General features: G+C 49.5%; 1 protein-coding gene across 3 annotated transcripts in view; it reads right to left on the bottom strand.

Annotated features, from left to right (window-relative positions):
* Positions 1-17619, bottom strand: part of STARD8 (StAR related lipid transfer domain containing 8) — a 78420-nt gene that overhangs the window by 29977 nt on the left and 30824 nt on the right. Inside the window, exon 1 of one of the 3 annotated variants that reach the window (XM_040265755.1) lies at positions 3053-3240. The exons of the other annotated variants lie outside the window; for them this stretch is intronic. The gene's annotated coding sequence lies outside the window, so the exon portion shown is untranslated. Of the gene's footprint in view, positions 1-3052; positions 3241-17619 lie in introns of those variants that run through there. 3 annotated transcript variants of the gene reach the window in all.

Genomic DNA, 17619 nt, shown 5'->3' on the forward strand with positions numbered 1-17619 from the left:
AACTCTCATTTACCCCTACAGAACTAAGGCACGCACATACTTTCTACAAGAATCCTCCACAAGTCAACCTTGGGAGCCCAAGCCCCAGAGCTGAAACCTCAGAGACAGCGGCAGGCACTTTAAAACAAGGGGGCTAGGGCTCCATAATCCCTACAACTCAGACCATTCCTAGGCCTCTCTTTCAAGGTTCAGCTCAAATGTCACTGCCTCTGTCAGTCCCCTTCCCATCGGTCAAAACTCACTGCTCCCCAGGTCAGTCTTCCCAGGGCAAAACATCCTCAACAAAGGGAAATATGAACTGCTAGAATATTTGATGATATTAAGGAACTGTTTTCAGGTGAGATAGTGATAGTGGTGCAGTGTCTAAGATTTGGGTCTCTATCATTCATACATATATATGTAATATGACTATTCATAGACAAATTGATAAGGTGTCTGGGATTCATGTCAAAATAACAAGAGAGTGAAGTATAAATAGGGAAGGATTGACCATGTGTGGCTAATGGGACTTTACTCCATCGATCATCTCTACTTTTATGTATGTTCGAAATTCTTCATAATAATTTTTCAAAGCCCTCACCAAGGTAAAGACTTGGGGTCCCATGTATCCATGCCACTAACTCCCATCTACTAGATGACAGATTTCCAGAAGGTGGGGGTTACACTTTGTGTCCTTCACAAGAACTAGTAGTACCAAGAACTTAATGACTAATAATTTATACAGCACTTGGTAGTTTATTAAGCACTTAGCCATGGACCTTCTCACTTAATCTACTGAAGTGGAAAAAGCAGGGAGAAACCAAGAGTCTAAGAGACTGAATGGAACAACAGAGCCTGAATTAGAACCTCCATGTGTCCTGCTCCCAGTCCCCTGTTCTCTGCCTGACACCACACTAGACTCCTGAGGAACTTTACCTTCAGTTCTGCAGTTCCAGCAAGGTCGGGGTAAACAGGGACAGAAACAGTGGGGCATGCAAGTTCCAAAGTGAAAGGCTGGGCAGGAGGAGGCTCAACACACACAGCACTTCAGATTGGTGACAAGGACCCAGACTGGGGCCTCCTGTCCAGTGACTCAAATTTACTAGGACCTGTTCCCCCTTAACACACACACATAAACCAAGGCCCCAAGTCACAGATGAATAAAGCTGCAAAAAACACTTGACCCCAACAACTATGTGCCCAGCCCTGTGCTCAACTCCTCCGTTAACAGTTGCAGGGTGGAGGAGCTCACACATCCCATCCTAAAGCCCTTGCATCTTTCACATCCCCTCTTTACTTTATCTGATAACAGCCTCCCAAAGGCCATGACACTGGATCCTACCCAAACTGGGAGCCCAAGAAAAGTTATCTTTAATCTATTCAAGCCAGAGACAACTCCTTCTTCTACTGAGAGACCCCATGGCTCACCTTCCCCAAGAAGGTAGAGGCACACCCTGCCTTTGTTAAACCTGTCACCTGCTGAACCTTGACATCTGCCACAGCATCCCCATTATAGACTCCATCCTCTCCTCCTTTCGGGACTTTCTGGCTTTTAAGGAACAGAAATTCCAAATCTCAAATCCAGGACATAGTTGGACAAAGGACCAGCCCAGATTGTCTAGCAATATGGTAGCTGTAGCCTTCGGGTGAGAGTCCCCCACTCCCCAAAATCATCATTCCCATCACATTCTTCTGGGTTACTCCATCAACCACTCAGAAAGCACCTGCAGATGCCATCTCCTCTACTTCTCTACACTCTTGTGCTGCCTCCTCTCATTCCCAGACAAGAATTATCTTTTATTTCAGGAGGATGAAAGTGAAGAGAAAATTCAGAGAGCAGTAAGACAGACGATGGGTGGGGACATCAACCCCTAGAGTGGGGGCAGGAACAGATCCATAGTAGGAGTCAGGGCTTGAAAATAGCCCTTGGTATGATTCATCACGGTCTCCTGCAGGGCCCCCCGACACGGGTGGCTCTGAGTGAGATAGAGACAAGCCAGGGCCCTCCAGCCCAACCTCTGGGGCCCAGGGCTGGCCGCACTACTCTCCACCTTCAGTCTGGCTGCTGTCTTGGTTGCCTTTCCCAGTACCACTAGTTTTCCAGCTGGCTTAGCTGCATAATCACGACAAGGCTCTCCATCTGCATAGCTCCTGTCACCCCAAGCATCTCAGAAACAACACTTTGCCAGCTTAAGAGCCTGGACCCACGCAGCAAGTCACCAGATGTCAGGGTGGAAGAGACTGGCCCCTTATATACTGAAATCTAACCCACTAACCAAGGTGCAGCTGAAAACACTGGCCCACAGAAGTAGCATGACTCGCCTAAGGTCACATGAATTAGTGGCCGAACTTTGGTTTTCTGAGTTGTAACTCAGTACTTTAAAAAGTCTTGGGAGAACAGAAATGGAGGAGAGAACCTCATACTATCTAAATGGGGGAAATCCCCAAAACTTCCACTAAATGGCTCACAGGTTCTCTAATCCAAAACCATCTTGAACTTCATGGGGTAACGGAGCCCTGAAAGACGCGACTTATCCAAAGGATTTCGCTTGATCCCCGCCGCTGTCTTAATATCAGGAAAGTCCGGGCGTTTCTCAGAAGGGAAGGCAGTGGCCTGAGGGGAAAGCCCAGGCGGCCCAACCAGGGGCTTCCTGGAAACGCGCTCAGCAGAAGAGGAAGGAGAATAGGAGAGGAAAAGCGGCGTGACTCGACCACAGAGCCCAAGCCCAGCCACCCCGCTCAGTTTCAGCCCGCCTCCGAAGCCCCAGAGCCGCGGCCCTGGGCTCCAACCAGGCCCGGGGGTAATAAGCGGGCAGCTGCCTTCCACCACCCGACTCGTGGAGCTTTCTCGGGATAATCGCGGACGGCGGGCTCCGGGAGTCCCCCAATTTCGGCGACTCGGGCCTCAAATCCCGGGGACGCAAGTGGTTCGGCTCGCTCCCCTTGCGCCTCCTGTGGACGCCGCGCAGCCGAACCGCTAAGAGCGGGGCCGGAGCGCGCTGGAGAGGCGAGGCGAGGGAGCCCTGGCGCCTCGCCGGCCCCGACCTCCTCCAGCCGTCGCCCTAACTCCCACCTGAAGGCCGCGTCCGTCGCTTTGGGTTCGAGTCCCGACGCAGCTACCAGCGGGCGGGAGGCACGCGCGGAGCCTGGGGTCGGGCGGGGGTAACGGTGCCAGCCAGAGGAGCAGCTGCTGCGGCCGCTTAGCTGTTGTCAACCCGGAGCCACTCACGGCGCAGGTGGGGACAGAGCAGCGGCGAGTCCGGCGGCGGGGACGCCCCGCCCACCTACGGGACCTTCAACCAATGAGGGCGCAGTCCGGCCCACCGAACTCCCCAGAAAGCGGCCCAAATTGTGGTGGGTGGGGCTCTGCCTTCAAGTTCTTCCAATCCCTGGGCCTCTGCCTCTACCTCCGGTCACACCGCTGAGGGGGAGGGGGGGCATTGGGGGAAGGTACAAACTCAGGGCCAGCAACTAAGGGTGAAGAAGCAGGGTGACTGGAGCGCAGACTAATATCTATCAAGCTCTGTGTCTGGCACTCGTGTGGGGAATTTAAATACTTAGACCATGCACTCGGGAAGGTTCAGTTGCTTGCTGAGAATAATTTGCGAGGAGTTCGGAAGACACAACTTTGGTGAGATCCCTGATTAGTTGGGGCAACCAAAAGAACATTAGGTATTTGAGAAGGAAGTTGCCATTCCCACCTTGTTCAGGCCTCAACATTCTGTAACTCCCCCACGATTCCCAGCTCTCTGCCCGTGTCCAAACTCTGTGCAGAGAAATGTAGGGAAATTTTTGGGTATCTGCATTAATCATGTTAAAAATCCCCCATAGCTCAGTTGGTGAAGAATCTGCCTGCAATGCAGGAGACCCCTGTTCGATTCCTGGGTCGGGAAGATCTGCTGGAGAAGGGATAGGCTACCCACTCCAGTATTCTTGGGCTTCCCGTGTGGCTCAGCTGGTAAAGAATCCTCCCACAATGCAGGAGACCTGGGTTTGATCCCTGGGTTGGGAAGATGCATTAATCATGAAATGAGAAGGCTCCCAAGAGTTGTGACAAGTACCACCAGAAAGCCTGTTTAAATTTGGTAAGAAACAGAGTGTAAAGTTTTGATTTCTCTCTTGCCTTTCCTCACAAGGGTCCAATACAATTTCACACTTTCATTTCATGGTTGAATCAGGGACCCCTATTAGTCAAGGATGGGAGTACCCAAGACCCCATGCCATCCAATCACAATCCTCCACATTTACAAAATAGAAACTAAGAAGAAATGACTCATTCAGGTTTTCCCAGCAAATCCATGGCAGGAATAATACCTGCACACTAGTCATTTTCTCCTAATAGATGGGAGATTTCATACCTAACAAATGGGAGAAATGAAGCTGAAGTTCCTAGAAAGCAAGGAGTGCATCCAACTTGTTGCCCAGAGTACACAACACAGAGGAGAGCAAAACTTAATGTTGTTTAGCACTGCAACTTTCTTAAAGTCATCTGAGGCAATGGCAGAATTAGACCTAGCCCCAGGCGCCCCCCTTTTGCCTGGCCTTCAGTGCGCTAGGCCAAATTGGAATTCTTCTACCTTCCCTCCCTGCCAGCCCTGATGAGAATGAGGGGAGAAATGGTGAAGCAAGGTGTGTACATGTCTGTTCTTCTCAATGACAAGACTGCACACAGCTGGCACTTTGTTCAAGATGAGCAATGTCCTCTTGGGTCTTGGGTGTGGATGAAGCCTGAATGCCAGAACTAACTCCTGGAAACAAAATCCAACCCAGAGTCATAAATCTTTATCATGGGTGGGAAGGGAGATGACTTTCTTCCTGACACTGGGTTGCTATATTTGTAAGCATCCCTAAGGCTCTGAGTTGGAGCCAAACTTACCATGTTTCTGGAAAAGGCTAGAGGGATATAAGAATGTGGGTCCTGCAGTGGTCCTATAGGTTCCCTAATGATGAAAGTGAAAGAGGGGAGTGAAAAAGTTGGCTTAAAACTCAACATTCAGAAAACTAAGATCATGGCATCTGGTCCCATCACTTCATGGCAGATAGATGGGGAAACAGTGGAAACAATGACAGACTTTTTTTGGGGGGGCTTCCAAAATCACTGCAGATGGTGACTGCATCCATGAAATTAAAAGATGCTTGCTCCTTGGAAGAAAAGTTATGACTAACCTAGACAGCTTATTAAAAAGCAGAGACATTACTTTGACAACAAAGGTCCATCTAGTCAGAGCTATGGTTTTCCCAGTAGTCATGTGTGGATGTGGAGAAGGCGATGGCACCCCACTCCAGTACTCTTGCCTGGAAAATCCCATGGACGGAGGATCATGGTAGGCTGCAGTCCATGGGGTCGCTAAGAGTCGGACACAACTGAGTGACTTCAATTTCACTTTTTACTTTCATGCATTGGAGAAGGAAATGACAACCCACTCCAGTGTTCCTGCCTGGAGAATCCCAGGGATGGAGGAGCCTGGTGGGCTGCCATCTATGGGGTTGCACAGAGTCGGACACGACTGAAGCGACTTAGGGGCAGTAGCAGCAGCATGAGTGGATGTGAGAGTTGGACTGTAAAGAAAGCTGAATGCCAAAGAATTGATGCTTTTGAACTGTGGTGTTGGAGGACTCTGGAGAGTCCCTTGGACAGCAAGGAGATCCAACCAGTCCATCCTCAAGGAAATCAGTCCTGAATATTCATTGGAAGGACTGATGCTGAAGCTGATGTGAAGAGCTGACTCATTTGAAAAGACCCTGATGCTGAGAAGGCTCGAAGGTGGGAGGAGAAGGGGACAACAGAGGATGAGATGGTTGGATTGCATCATCAACTCAATGGATTTGAGTTTCAGTAAACTCCGGGAGTTGGTGATGGACAGGGAGGCCTGAAGTGCTGCAGTCCATGGGGTTGCAAAAAGTTGGACACATATGAGCAACTGAACTGAACTGAACTGTACTGAAAGTCAGGAAACCATATCAGAGCAGATTCCATCCACCACATGACACCAAGCACAGTGCCTACAGTAGCTTCTCAATAATGTTTGCTAATGGGTGAATGAATGTTAAAAGATACTCAAGGGACAACCATGAATAAATACATGAATAAATAAATCAAATGAATGATGAGAAAAAAACTCAAGTTACCTTTTGGTAGATAAATTTAAGTGAATCAGATATGATGGGTTCTGAGACACCCAATTCTTAAAAAAAAAAAAAAAAAAAAAGGAAAGGTTATCAAACCAGAAAACTACAAAAGGGAAAACTACAGGAAGTCAAAAACTACAAAAAGTAGAAAAATTACAAAAGGAGCAATTGCTATAAATAGTTAGAACAAGAGCTTCACAATGCCTGTCATAGACTAGGTACTCAATAAAAACATCTGGTCATGAGTGAACACAAGAGTCAGCAAAAGCTACAATCCTAATATTTGCGATGCACATTGTAACATTCTGAAATGGCCCAAGCAGATGTCTAGGCTATTTCTGTGGGTCTTTTTAAAAAATCTCTTTCCCTTATTCCATGAGCTTCCAGAAAATCAAGGAGAGCTCAGTTTCTTCAGAAAAACAAAGATAACTCATCTCCTTCAAACACCAGCATCCCTTGCTCCCCAAGATCCGCAACCTAAGCCAGGGTCTTGCATGAACAGATATTCAGCAACGGTTCCTGGAAGATGAGAACATGGTACCTTTTCACAGGTCCATTTCTGGGCAGCATCTTGAATAACTCTGGAGATAATGGGAACCTCCAGATTCTTGCCATCCCTTTTCCTATAACCCCCGCCCCCCATTTCCTGTGTGTCCTATAGTGTTGCTGCTGCCCTAGATGCCAGCTGAACCATCAGGCAGAGAAGTGTAGTCTTCATGAGGGTAGGCTGAGGGCAGGTGACTAAGTCTCAGGGTGCATGCATGTGTTTCTATGCCTGAGGCGTGGGGCTGCCCTCATTCTATCACTACCATAGCCCACTGTGTCATACAAAAGTCAGGACAGTGGATTCTGGAGTCAGACAGCCTGGTTACAGAAGTGCAACAATGCTACTTACTAACTGTGTACCTTGGGCAAATTTACTTTCCAGCTTTCTGTGCCTCAGTCTCCTTATCTGTAAAGTATGGACGATAATCACAATCCTGACCTTATATTGCTGCTAAGCAGATCTACTAGACTAAATTACCTAGAACAGTGACTGGCACCTAGCATGTGCTTCTAAGTGTCAGATATGATGGTAGAGGCACTGAGCAATGGTGGAGTGAGTCCTGGATCAGGAAGTAGGAAAGTTGGGTGCTAGTCTCCTTGGCTTTCTGTCTGTGTCACCCAGGAAAAGTCATTGTGCCATTCCAACCATCAGTTTCATCTGTAAAATCAGAGGAGAGCACAATCTCTAGTGGGTAAAGTTGAGACAATGGATGTGAGTACTATAAAGGGTGACAGGATGGCACTGAAGGTGTTGCAAAGCTAAGCTTTTGCCAAAGCCAATCAACCCTTTCCTTCTAGGCAGTGGTAGAGAGAAACTCCATACGCTGTTACCCTGAGTCTTACTCTGAGACACTTGGGTCTCAATAAGTGCCTATCTGAGAAATTAACAACAGTCCCTACACCCCTCCCTGTCCAGATGGGAATTCCTTGGGCTACTGCCATCAGATGCATAGTCCCACTCCAGAATGGTCCAGGGTAACATCAGGAAATAACCCAAAAGACTCTTCCACTACTCTTTCCCATGCAGCTAAAGAGCAGCAGCAAATAATTCCAGGGAACTCAGTAGGGAAGAAAATAAGGGGAGGAGGAGCTGTGAGGGAAAAATAAATTAGACCAGCCCCACCCAGCACATGACCATGGGTGCCTTGACACATGCATTCACACTTGCACACACATTCAAACAGGCCTTGTGGAAAGCCCACCAGTCAGGCCTGGGAGGGTAAAAGCCTGCTCCCTGGAGGTTTAGGGCCCCCAAGCCTCATGAAAGGGGGCTTCTGATCAGGTTGCCACAATGTGGGATTGTTACAGCTTGTTAAAAAAAATTCCTGAGGAGCCATGGCCACGTCAGGGGGATTCACACTCAGAGGGGTAGCTGAAGTAAGGCCAGCTGTAGGCAGGTGGGAATGTAGTGGGGGGAGTGGCTTCCAAAGGTGAGGGGCACACCTCACTGAGCACTGCCAAGTACAGGTGGGGGACAGAGAGCTATGTCCTGGGAAGAGCACAAAGACCCCCCTGTTAGCCCACAGCCCAGGGGACCACCATGGCTATGCTCACCCCACATGCCAGAGCACCCTGCAAGGGGGAGCTCTGTGCTGGGCTGGGAACCCTGGGCTGGCTGCAAGGGGAGCTTGAGCACTGGCTGAGCCAAGCACAGGCTAGGGGAGTTTCAAGAGTCACTTGCCTTCTCTGAGCTAGGATACAGAAGCAATCATTACCTCCCACCTGCCTTCCGCAGCCATCAAGAGGAGAGTGTTGGGGCAGCTCATGACTGCCTCCGAACACTTGGACTAGGCAACTGGAGGCAGAAAACCCAGGCCCACTTAGTCCCGGTCCCCAGCTCTTCCCCAGACATCCAAGAGCCTGCCCCCATCCCACCCCTCAACGTCTCCAAACACCAGATGAAAGTGTCAGCTTGAAGGCCTGCAGCATGCACACAACAGACCTAGCAACGAACCCCTTTCACATCCAGGCTGGGACTCTGGTCTGGCTTTACAGGACTGTCTCAAAGGAGCTAGAGGTTTTCTACTGCAAGCCCCCCATCCTTGGCCCACAATACCACCTCCCCCGCATGCTCAGTTCCCTTGGGGAGGTCTGCCTGCCTTGGGTCAAAAAAAAAAAAAATAGGTGGGTTCACACTGGGTACACACTCCCAGAGCAGGATGTCCACCCCCAGCCCCATGGCCCATGCCATTCCTGCCCTTCAGAGGAAGGTCACAGTGTGTTGAAGGGAAATAAGCAAAAGCAAGCCCACTTCCAGCTAGAGACTGTCCCCTTGCCCTGCATCTTCCCCATGCACACAAACAAGCAGTTGAGGTCAGAGGAACCTCCCTCTACCTTTCCCAACAGCCACCTCTGTCCAGTCTAGCTTCAGTCCTCAAACTTGCTCCTTCCTGTCTAGGCTCAGTTTCCTCATCTGAAAAAACAGGACTGGGTCCTGGTTTCTATGGTCCCTTCTTTCCAGATTATTCTCTACTCCTGTGAGTCTCTCTGTGTGTTCCCGTGGGAGTAGGACTTCCAGAAAATTACATGCATGGAGCTTCTGTAAAGGAAAGGATGGTGGGGTATGAGGGTCCTCTGAGGGCGGGGATTAGCAGGGGGCCAGGCAAGAAAGAGCAGATGAAAGAGTGAAAAAGGAAAGGGGGGCTGAGATGAAATTCAGAGAAAGGGAGGGGCTGAGGCCAAGCTACCCAGAGGACCGGAGACTCGTCCTCTGCCTCCGGTGCTGTCCTCAGCTCATCGTGCAGCAGTGGACACCCAGAGCCTCTGAACTAAGCTCAAGATCCTGCCCCCTTGCCAGGACCCTTCCACATGTCCCTCCGGGGAAGCAGCTCCCAAGACAAACTCTGGGAGTGTGAGGAGGAGATGAAGGAGGAGGGGTTCTTCTTTTCCACCCACAGTCTCCACCATCAGCCCACCATAGCCTGACCTCATGCTGCAGCCCACAAAGTTGGAGGGCTGCTGGGGCAAGGGGGTGAAAGGGGACAGAGAGTAGATTTTACAGTTCCTGCCCACAGCCTGGCCCAGATTAACCCCATGATTATGGGTCTCTGGGATTTGGTAATCTCAACTCAGGCAGACAGTACCAGACGTGTGGCCACCTATCCACCCTGTCTCCTTCCCTTGAAGGACAGCCCTCAGAGGTCCCAGGATGGTATCAGAGAGGCCATGGGATGTGTGATGTGGCTCCAAGGTCACTCAGTAATGGCTTGGATTTTGGGCTTTGGACTCCTGTTTCATCTCAATGTTCCCTTCAGCAAGCACAGCTCTCCCCCTTCCCCAGTATCCCTACACACACACACACACACACATGCATACACACACACACACGCATACACACACACAGTCTGATTTGACCCTGAGCCAGGGCCAGGGCTCCCCTACACATACACAACAACCTGTCAGTCAACATGGTGGGCACCCTTAGGGACTTGGGTAGGGAACAGGGTAGATAGGCCCAACAAGGGTCCTTGCATTCCTGGAACTACCATGCCAGTGCAGAGGGCAACAGCATCCCTAGATGGAGAATGCTCAACCCAGGCAGGCAGGCAGCCAGGTGAGGTCCCAAAGGACAGGGAGAGCAGAAAAGACAGCAAGGTTGGACTTCTGATGTGTCTGAATCAAGCAGCCCACCAAGAAACACCAGGAAAGCTACTCCTGGGTCTCATTCCCACCAAGACTCCTGGATCAGGGGCCAGGACACTGCAACTCTGGCTTCTACCTTGCTTCTACCACAAGGATACTGTGTGACTAGGCTGAGAATCTTGCCCTCTCTGGTCTTCAATGCCCACATAATAAGATGGTCTGATCTGAGGATCTCCATAGCCCCCATCCTTCAATGCATTCACACATTCCATGACAAATCTAGACCTGGTTTGCTATTCCTTATGTGGCATTTGAGTGGGAGCAAGGGGGAAATTACCAGGGGGAAAGACCAGGCAGAACCTGAAAGGTTTTTTTCAGTGCTCAAAGAAATATATATTTTTTCCATTTGAAAAAAGACAAAGTGCCAGGCACTCTTGGAGACTTTCTGGAGTGGAAAGAGACCATGGAGATGGAGCTTTTAGGCTTTTCGAGCTGACTAAAAAGGTGTTGCCGGGGTGGCTGGGCTGTGTCACACAACTGTGGGAAAGAGTGGGGAAGGAAAGTGCTCTTGGAGTGATGGAGAGTGTAGGGAGCTATGGGTTCGGTAGTAAGACATGGAGACAAAACATGAGATAGGATGGACAGATATTCGAATGAAGAGGTAAAAATACATATAGTGGAACAGGAAGACATAGAGGAGGCTGCAAATGCCATGCCAGAGGCAGCAACAAAGTGCTAGAGGAATAGGGAGCCCGGAACATACTATTTATTAAAACTGCCTACAATGTGTTAATAACCTTCAGTTCAGTTCAGTCGCTCAGTCACGTCTGACTCTTTGCGACCCCATGAATCGCAGCACACCAGGCCTCCCTGTCCATCACCAACTCCTGGAGTTTATCCAAACTCACGTGCATCGAGTCGGTGATGCCATCCAGCCATCTCATCCTTTGTCATCCCCTTCTCCTCCTGTTCCCAATCTCTCCCAGCATCAGGGTCTTTTCCAGTGAGTTAACACTTTGCATGAGGTGGCCAAAGTATTGGAGTTTCAGCCTCAGCATCAGTCCTTCCAATTAACACCCAGGACTGATCTCCTTTAGAATGGATTGGTTGGATCTCCTTGCAGTCCAAGGGACTCTCAAGAGTCTTCTCCAACACCACAGTTCAAAAGCATCAATTCTTTGGCGCTCAGCTTTCTTCACAGTCCAACTCACATCCATACATGACCACTGGAAAAACCATAGCCTTGACTAGATGGACCTTTGTTGGCAAAGTAATGCTTCTGCTTTTGAATATGCTGTCTAGGGTGGTCGTAACTTTCCTCCCAAGGAGTAAGTGTCTTTTAATTTCATGGCTGCAGTCACCATCTGCAGTGATTTTGGAGCCCCCCAAAATAAAGTCTGCCACTGTTTCCACGGTTTCCCCATCTATTTCCCATGAAGTGATGGGACCAGATGCCATGATCTTCGTTTTCTGAATGTTGAGCTTTAAGCCAACTTTTTCACTCTCCTCTTTCACTTTCATCAAGAGGCTCTTTAGTTCCTCTTCACTTTCTGCCATAAGGGTGGTGTCATCTGCATATGTGAGGTTATTGATATTTCTCCCGGCAATCTTGATTCCGGTTTGTGCTTCTTCCAGTCCAGCGTTTCTCATGATGTACTCTGCATATAAGTTAAATAATCAGGGTGACAATATACAGTCTTGACATACTCCTTTTCCTATTTGGAACCAGTCTGTTGTTCCATGTCCATTTCTAACTGTTGCTTCCTGACCTGCATATAGGTTTCTCAAGAGACAGGTCAGGTGGTCTGGTATTCCCATCTCTTTCAGAATTTTCCACAGTTAATAACCATAGTAGGCAGTTTTTGCTCTTTCTGAGAGTAGGATGCCCGCCCAAGGAGGGGTGGGGAGGGACAAAGCCAGACGGACTATAGGGATCAAAGTATGGTGTACCCAGGGACAGAGCGAGAGATGGCTAGGAATTATAAGCAAGCGGACTGCGGGGGTGAAAGCTCTGAAACGGAGTTGGCGGGGGGGAGTGGGCTGCCAGTCAGGCGCGGGGTTGAGATGGGACAGATGAGATGGGAGGCGGCGAGGAGAACGGGAGTGCAGAGCCTGCAGCAGTGCAGCCGAGCCCTGACTTCCCGCAGAGTCCGTTCGGCTCTCATCACCCGGTTTCCAGCTCTGCGGGTCCCAGCGGGTGCCCTTCACATCCCGCGGCGTCCCACTGCGGAGCATCAGGATCCGCAAGTCCCGCCCCCAGCCCAGAGCCTGGGCCAAGAGTTCGCGGCGGCGCTTGCGCCTCCTGTGGCGGTGGCGGCTGGGGACTCAGCGCGCGGTGGGCAGCACCGAGGATGGGAGGAGCCAAGCGAGCTCCCGTCCCCACCTTGAGCAGAAACTCCCACTTCGCGGACTTACACCGACTTCCAGTCATTTGGCTTCACTGCGCTGCCTCGCCCGGAGAAGGCAATGGCACCCCACTCCAGTACTCTTGCTTGGAAAATCCCATGGATGTAGGAGCCTGGTAGGCTACAGTCCATGGGGTCGCTACGAGTCGGACACGACTGAGCGACTTCACTTTCACTTTTCACTTTCATGCATTGGAGGAGGAAATGGCAACCCACTCCAGTGTTCTTGCCTGGAGAATCCCAGGGACGGCGGAGCCTGGTGGGCTGCCGTCTATGGGGTCGCACAGAGTCGGACACGACTGAAGCGACTTAGCAGCAGCAGCAGCAGCAGCAGCAGCGCTGCCTCACCAACCGGCCATGTTGTAGTCCCCCTCTGGCCTTCTCCACCCGACCCCATATTTGAGAAGTGTCTCACCACCACCATTTCTTCCACTCCAGTTCGAGATAGTGACGGTCTTCTTTGTCAGCAAGTCAGCCCCTCCACCTCCTGTCTACCCCAGATCTCACAGACCATGTGGCATGACGGAAGACCTTGTGCAACAGCCAGATGGTCAAGGAAACAATGGCTTCTGCCTTCTTGGCTGACTGACTGACTCACTCCTCAGCCTACTCTACTCCCACACTTCTCACCACCTGTTTTCTGTCTGACAAGATCAACTGGACCCTGGGTTCCAAAAAGTATCCCTTGAAACTCTCCTAATGCCAAGAATACCTTAGACCTTATGAGCAGGCTACTGCTGCTGCTCAGTCTCTTCAGTCGTGTCCGACTCTGTGAGACCCCATAGACGCCCTCCTACCAGGCTCCCCCGTCCCTGGGATTCTCCAGGCAAGAACACTGGAGTGGGTTGCCATGTCCTTCTCTAATGCATGAAAGTGAAAAGTGAAAGTGAAGTCGCTCAGTCGTGTCTGACTCTTAGAGACCCCGTGGACTGCAGCCTACCAGGCTCCTCCCATCCATGGGATTTCCTAGGCAACTGAACCTCAGTTTTCACCCATGTGATATGGAGATCACCCTTACCCCAGAGAATACTCCACTGTAAAAGTTCCATGAGCTCACTTTTGTTTGGTTGGAACTTTTGTACCCAAGGACCCATAAGGCTGAGGGGGAAGAATGTGTAGAACCCCCAGGGGCTGAAGTTGTAACCCGAAGCTTTGTATGCAAGCAAGGAATGTCTTTAAAATACCTGCTCTGAAACATCTTCTTGAATTTTCCAGTTAATTCCAGTGTACATCCATATTGTTTTCATATAAAAATGGTGCTTTAATCCTTTAAGCCTTTGAGGAAAGTTGACACTCCAGGAAGATGAGCCACATTGGTCCTGTGCATCCATATGCCTCTAAGCCCCTGCCTTAGACCCCAGGGATACCAAACACCTGGCACATGGAAAGCCCTCAGTCACTGAGAATAGACAGTAACATTTATGAAGCACTTGTTATGTGAGTCAAAGTTATAAACACTTTCCATGTATGATCACACTTTAAGCATCACGAAAGCTCTGTGAGGAGGTCAAATTATTATCATTGCCCTCATTTTTGGTGGGAAAATTGCAACACAGAGAGATTAAGTAATTTGCCCAAGGCTGCACAGTTAGGAAGTGACCACTGGGCTTTAAACGCAGACGAATCTTTCAGCTTTGGTTAGTAATCACCATATACACTGCCTCTCCAGCCACAACAGAGCCTTTTACCCATGCATTGCCACAGCTTCAAACCAGGAAAGTTGAATTGGCAGAAGCAGACCTTATTCCAATGAGATGAGAAGCTCCTTGAGGGCAGAGATGTAGTGTCTTCTCCCCATAACCCAGCCAGGAGCTGGTTCTCCATTCATGTGTGGCAACTGACTGTTTCCTGGCTCCAGCAATCTCTTGGACCCAGCACCTGTTGGGCTGGTGAAAGAGCACTAGCATTTCACACAGGAGTCCTCTGCCAACCTCCATAGCAAAGATCCAGATTCAGAAAGGGCTATCCATCACCTACAAGGACAAGTCCACACATCTAAGTTTGACATTCATAGTTCCACACAAGCTCACCCAGCCAAAGCAGTTGGCATTCCCAGGACACACTAAACTTCATTAACTATCCTAATGTGTTACATGTGTTCTTCTCTCAACACACACACATACACACACAATGCTTATCCTTATTTCCTTCACTCATTTCACATTTACATGGTGTTTTCAATGTACCTGGCACTACTCTAAGCTCTTTGTACATTTTAACTCATACAGTCATCACACAAACCCTGTGGGTATTATTATTATCCCATTTTACAGATGAGGAAACTGAGGCATAAAGAGGTTAAGGTATTTGCCCTATCTCTTTCACTGGGCAAAGTTCCACAGACCCTGTAGCCCCTCTTATGAATAGAATAAGCCATTCCCTTTCCAGTCACTCCTTCAGCTCAGTTTCATCAGCAATAATTCTATATTGAATTATCTGTATGTCTTCCTTGTCCAATAAGAGTCTGGATCCTCTGAGGCCTGGGACTGTGTTTTATTATTTATGGCATAGACATTGATCAGGAAGGAGCTTGGCACAGAGTTGGTATTTAGGGAATATTTGTTCAAGGGCTGAATGAATGACTCAGAAGCAGCCTTGCCCAAACTCACTGGTGGCAGAAAGATTTGGGGTCTTCTCTCCCCAACATCACTAGGGTAGAGGAACATCAAGATGGCTTGGTGACCAAACATGAAATGCAGCTACCTTTGGTGAGAGGAGAAGACAGAGAAGGCCTCTGCATCCCTTCCTGCACTTTGTGTGGTTAACTCAAACCTGGCACCCTGACCGCAGAGCCATTTGAACTGATGGGGTATCTACATCTAGCAAGTCATGAAAGCTGGCAGCTCTGGGTTCTGCTCCAGAGAAATGACCTCACTGGTTTCTGTGTTTCCCTCCCAAGGTCCCCACAATTGTCTGCAGTTCAGAGGTTCATATGGAAAAGAGTTTAAATGTCATTCCCCTAGGGATTTGGGGTTTGCTGCTTTAAGGCTCAAATGTTATGCTTCAGTCAATTTGCTCTATCCTTCCCACACTGGCCAAATGCACTCTGTGGACAAGTAGAGGGCAGTTTGGGCACAACTCTGGCCTCAAGTCCTGGTTCCACCATTCAGTAGCTGTGTAACCTTTGGCAAGTTACTGAACCCCAGTTACTTCATCTAGAAAATGGAAACAATATTTTCCTGCCCCAGAAACCTCTAGATAATGGATCTGAGAGCACTTTTAAATGGAAAATGACCAGATATAGAATTGCAGTGGAGTACTTCTTGGATCAGTGTTCTGCCTCCAACTGAAGGCAGAAAGGTGAAAGATGGAGAGTGTCTTTCCTGTCTCCTCTTGGCTGTGTCTGACTATGGCCCAATCATTAGCCTTTACTGGGCCTTAGTCAAATAGAAAGGATCATTCCTAGGTCCTAGAAGCCTAGTCTTATGAGAGTTACTGGATGGGCAGCAACAGTGTATAAGTTGCACAGATTTTATCAGCTCCAGAGAAGAGGTCCCTAAGAACTGCAACTCTCAAAGCAGCCTGGACTTTGAACATCAGCATCAATGCTACTTACTAGATGACGTGTCATATCACTTTTCTGGTTCAGTTTCATCACTATTAAAGGGAGATGGTAAACACCTACTGGGACTTCAAGGAGATCAAACCAGTCAATCCTAAAGAAAATCAGTCCTGAATATTCACTGGAAGGACTGAGGCTAAAACTGAAACTCCAATACTTCGGCCACCTGATGTGAGTCAGTGGTAAAGACCCTGATGCTGGGAAAGATTGAAGGCAGGAGAAGGGGACGACAGAGGATGAGATGGCTGGATGGCATCACCAACTCGTGGATGGACACGAGTTTGAGCAAGCTCTGGGAGTTGGTGATGGACAGGAGGCCTGGCGTGCTGCAGTCCATGGGGTCGCAAAGAGTCGGACATGACTGAGCGACTGAACTGAACTCAGCTCAACTCCTACTTCACCAAACTGTCATGTGACCCAAATGAGATATAAGATAAGCTTGTCAGTGGCAAACCCACCCCTTAGCCCTTCACCTGCCTCGCTGCTTCCTTCCTGTCCTTCCTTCCTTGTCAGCCTGTGTCACACAGGCTGATCAGTTTAGTGTCCACTAATTCTTTCCACTTTATGTGGGAAGTAGTCATAGCACCTACCCACAGTCGCACCCACTCCCACTCCCCAACTTTAGCACACACAATTTCACCCCAGTGGAACTTGCAGAAGCACCTCCTCCTCTCTCCATTACCTGGCAAGATGCAGTACCACCAAACAGGAACAGGGACCCTGCAGTCTGGCTCAGGAGTCCAGGACTTAGTCCATTTAAGCAGCTGGCCTTGCCATGAATGGCTTTTGTGTCAGGGAAAGAGTTTGCAGTTTGGCAGGGATGGGGAAATCGGTCATCTACATCCTCACCTTTGTGTGACTAGCCAGGAGGACTGGCAAGTCATGGCAGTAAGCAGACTCTGTTTGCATCCATCACTGGGTGTGTTCCTTTGGGATTCCAGGCCAGTGCATGAGAGAGCACCCAGTGGGCCAGGGCCCCAACCGAAGCCCAGCATGGAGTTGGTGTGCCCTCAGAGAGCATCTGCTCCACACCCTCATTATACAGATGGAGGTCCTAGGCTCATCCAGGGAGGGGCTAGGAACCTAGGGCCCTGTACTCAGGCTTTGCCCTTCAGTATTTGTTCTTGCCTTGCCCTGTCCTGCAGATTCTGTCATCCTCCTGAGGTCTTATGGGTCTGAGTGGTTCAAATGATTAGGTCAGAAGGGATCCAGAGAAGTCCCACATTTCTCTGAGGGGTTGCTGAGTCACTAAGCCATATCTGACTCTTTGTGACCACATGGACTGCAGCATTCCAGGCTTCCCTGTCCTTTTATATCTCCCAGAGTTTGCTCAAACTCGTGTCCATTGTGTCAGTGAGGCCATCCAGCCATCTCATCCTCTGTCTCCCCTACTCCTCCTGCTCTCAATCTTTCCCA

This window comes from Oryx dammah, unplaced genomic scaffold (genome assembly GCF_014754425.2).
Source record: "Oryx dammah isolate SB20612 unplaced genomic scaffold, SCBI_Odam_1.1 HiC_scaffold_23, whole genome shotgun sequence".
In the NCBI taxonomy this organism is placed as follows: Eukaryota; Metazoa; Chordata; class Mammalia; order Artiodactyla; family Bovidae; genus Oryx; species Oryx dammah.